Source organism: Trachemys scripta, chromosome 12 (genome assembly GCF_013100865.1).
Source record: "Trachemys scripta elegans isolate TJP31775 chromosome 12, CAS_Tse_1.0, whole genome shotgun sequence".
Taxonomy (NCBI): domain Eukaryota; kingdom Metazoa; phylum Chordata; order Testudines; family Emydidae; genus Trachemys; species Trachemys scripta.
Genome location: NC_048309.1, coordinates 38,515,215 through 38,519,699, shown reverse-complemented (window position 1 = coordinate 38,519,699; position 4,485 = coordinate 38,515,215).

Genomic DNA, 4,485 nt, shown 5'->3' with positions numbered 1-4,485 from the left:
ACTGGAAACCCATAGTGACCACAGACCAGCAGAGCTCTGGGGTGCTATATATAAGCTACTGAGTGGCTCAGTGGAACACAGATGCTGGTTTTGAGGTCTACAGCAGATGGACAGTGACCCCCCCATGGCCAAAGAAAGGGCATCAGACAAGAAGGCTAAGCTTGGGAGTGTGTCCTAGAGCCCCAGAGCTAGCAAGAATAACTGGACTCTACCCAGACCCAGCAGACTTAGAAGCACATGGAGCCTAGTGATTGGATCCACTCATAACAGACACCAGTGATTGTACAGCTAGGTCCTGGGCCACATTGTGTACGGTCTGATGGCTTTTTCTGCAGCCATATTAGGAGAGCAGCAGCCATGAGCCAAGAAGCGGAAAGTAACATCCTCACATTCCTTCTAAATTATATCAAAACAATGTAATGCCAGGCTGTTAAGAAGGCTCCCCTCCTAATAGTCCCCACCATCACCAGATAAGCAAGGAATCTCTTAAGATGTTTAAATAAAACTGTGTTTGGTGGCATTCTGCCTGGCAAAGAATCACTTATCAATAGTTGTGAGTGTGAAATCTCTACTTCTTTATTGTTTTGCTTTTATGGTCCCCACTTCTCTTTGGTTTATCTGTATGGTTTCTGTCTGGCTGTTTGATTGTTTTTTTTTCTGTTGCATAATTAATTTTACAGGATTTCAATCAATTAAGCTGGTGGGGGATGATTGGTTAATGAATTGTTTCATAATGAGCTAGGATGGGTGAAAAATACTGATTTTTAGGTGTGATGTTGCACTCTATATGCTTTTATGAAAATATGCTAATGAGTGTGAATATAATGTAACTGGAATATGCTTCATGCAAAAGGTCTCTTGTAAGGTATCATTACAAAGCTTATAATCTATTGAGTGTGGTCATCCTATTTGTATAAATGTATCACTCTTATATCTGCAACTAGAAATATGAAATATAACTCTGAGGGCCTATTGTAATTATGCAAAGTGTGGGCCATTAATGGTGGTTTGGAATCTTGATGGCTCTCATCAACCAGGACAATTGATTGTGGCTGGCTCTGTTTTCTTGCAGGCCTTCCTGTGAGTCAAGCTGGGAGGAATGAGGGCTTGAAGTCTTACAGTGACATGTGATCATGTCACCTGAACTGGAATCCATCTTTAACCTGGTGCTTTTCCATTGAGAAGGAGGGGTGGGAACCCAGAGGGGGACAAAGGATTCCTGCCTTGTTCAAAAGTTATATAAGGAGGTGGAACAGAACAAAGGGGGCTGCAGTCATGAGAAATCCCCTAGCTACCACTTGAGCTGAAACAAAGACTGTACCAGGGGAAAGGATTGTGCCAAGAATAGGAAGGCATCCAGTCTGTGATAGAAGCTTATTGAAACATCTCTGAATGACTTCATCAGTAATCACTTTTGTACTGTATTAGGCGTAGACTTGCGTGTTTTATTTTATTTTGCTTGCTAAATCACTTTGTTCTGTCTGTTATTACTTGGAACCACTTAAACTCTACTTTTTGTATTTAATAAAATCACTTTTTACTTATTAATTAACCCAGAGTATGTATTAATACCTGGTGGGGCAAACAGCTGTGCCTATCTATCAGTGTTATAGAGGGCGAACAATTAATGAGCTTACCCTGTATAAGCTTTATACAGGGTAAAATGATTTATTTGGGGTTTGGACCCCATTGGGAGCTGGGCACCTGAGTGTTGGAGACAGGAGCACTTCTTAAGCTATTTTCAGTTAAGCTTGCAGTGTTCAGGGGACATGGTTCAGACCTGGGTCTGTGTTTGTAGCAGGCTAGCATGTCTGGCTCAAACAGACAAGGTTCTGGAGTCCCAAGCTGGCAGGGAAAACGTCTTAGAGGTAGTCCCAGCATATCAGTTGGCAGTTCCCAAGGGGTTTTCTGTGATCCAACCCGTCACAGTAGGACTTTAGTTTAAAATGATTGGTTAAGGTACAGCTAAGCAGGAGTCAAGTTTCACTATATAATCTGGGGTCCAAAGGGAAGTGCTTTAGAACCTAACTCCAGGGCACAGTGCCAAGATCAGAGCTGCCAGACCTCAACATCCTGCCAGCCATATTGTGCAGAAACTGGAGTCCCCCGACGACCTGATCCTGACGGGCCAGCAGGAAAAGTTTATCTATCTTATTGGGAGTGGTGAGCATTGTATGCTTAGCATGTGTGTTCTGTTTTGGTGATTGTTAATAAATACAGGTTAAGGATATTACTGTGTCAGGCTCTTTCACTGGTAAAAGACCCCAGAAACCTACAGAAGAGTTTGCCGCAAGCATTAGGAACTGGGTAAGGGTGGGTACTTAAATTAACCAGATTATACCCTGAGCCCTAGGAATTGTGTATGCATCTGAAGAAGTGAGGTTCTTACCCACGGAAGCTTATGCTCCCAATACTTCTGTTAGTCTTAAAGGTGCCACAGGACCCTCTGCTGCTTTTTACAGATTCAGACAAACACGGCTATCCCTCTGATACTTGTTACCATAAGTATGTGGTCAAAGAATGAAGTATGTCACAAGATTACAGGAAAAGATATTACAAAAATGAACAGTAAGAGTAATTTTTTGCTTACAAGATACCCAGTAGTCAGGTTTTTCTAACACATGCCCTAACTGCAGGGTGCACAATGTGCATAAATGCCAGTGAGGTATAGTCAGAATCACATTATGAAAAGAGGGTGCCGAGATTAGGAAAATTGAGCTCCCTGTGGGAAACCCCAGCAGGCACCCTTCCTCTACTGATGTTCAATCCATGAGAGACCCATCTAGGGTGACCAGATATCCCGATTTTATAGGGACAGTCCTGATATTTGGGGCTTTGTCTTATATAGGTGCCAATTACCCCCCATCCCCGTCCCGATTTTTCACCTTTGCTATCTGGTCACCCTAGACCCATCAGACCCTAACATTATCTAGGAAGATGTGAGTATAATTATATTTGTAACTTGTGCATAGGTACATATCGAACTTCTATATGTTTGGGTAATCATAACTTTAACTGGAACTTTAATAAAAATTGTAAAATAGACTAGACTTTGTACTTGTGAATGTATATGTGTTCCTTGGTCTTTATGTGTTCCTAGAGTCTGTAAATATGAAGCACGTAGCAGAGCTGACTTTCATTCTGCTAAGCTTGAAACTGTAGCCACTAAAGCCGAACCCATGGTGGTGTAATACCACATTTTAAAACTCACTTTAAATAAAATAAAAGGCTAAAAGGCTACTTGGGCTGAGAGAAGAAATATTATCCTTAGCAGGAAAGTGTCCACCTGATAGACAAGCAGAGATGGGCCCAGGTCCAGATTCTAATCCACACTGGGATCCCAAATTCCTCCAACTTCAAGGGCATCTGAGGTGCTGAATCTGCCCCGTCATTACAAACCCCTGCACTAGCTGGATGGGCAGACAATGTCTCCATTGCTGGCTGACCCACAGGCCCCAAACTTTGAATAGCTCCTGTGGTCGAAACGGCCAGCAGTATAGATGGGACACTGTACCGAGGGCTTCATCTCCAAGTGGGAGAGACATGAGATGCCACCCTGGGGCAGACAGGGCAAGAGGCCTAACACCTTAGGTGGGTGCTTTCAGAAAGGGGATGGGGGGCAGCTAGCCCCACACCCGTGACACCAACCAGCTCTTCCCTTGGCACATCGGTGACAGCGGCAGCTCTCGGGAAATGACGGCAGCCTCAGAAAAGGACCCTGGGGAGCAACTTCAATTCATGAAGGATGAGAAATGGCCCAAAACTCTTTGGCTTCAAAGGGAGGAGGCCTGCCTGCATGCTTGCGTAGGAAGTGTGTGGGAAGGAAAGGCCTTTCTCTGTGAATTGGGTTTAAGAGGAAGGCAGTTTTAAACCTCAGCTTATCTCTCAGTGCTTATCTTCACTGACAGCCACCTGCACTTTGATAGGGGTTTCACCAATCAGTGGAGATCTCCACCCAAAGAGAGTTTCGAACCTACATTCTCAGCATTCTGTCAGGGTTCAAGCATTTTACTGGTAAAGACATCAGATGACTCAAGCTCATGATGACTCAGTCACTTTATTAATCAAAGATAAATCAGCCCAGTGCAGAAACAGTTACTACTTTACCAAGTGTGGGGAAGAGGTTTGCAGCTCACAACTCCACCCTGTTCCAAAATCATGGGCTTCCTTCTGGTCATATTTATAGTAACTTTGTTTAAATTAAAAAGAAGGTTCCATAGGTGGCAGGTTTGTATAATTTTGGTGGTGTCCAAAATGGTGGTGCCCTATCCCCGCTCCCGCCCTGTAAGCCGATATATATATTTTATTAAATAGTGTAAACATGGACTGGAAGCCGAAAGCATTTAAGTGCAATGTTTCTCTTTATTGCACAATATCACTACCAGAAAAATCCATTGTTGATTATAGTGGTCCTACAAATCAAGAATCTGTTGCTGGGATAAAATGAAGCTACAACTCATCGGTGCCACAAGATTGTAAGGGTCA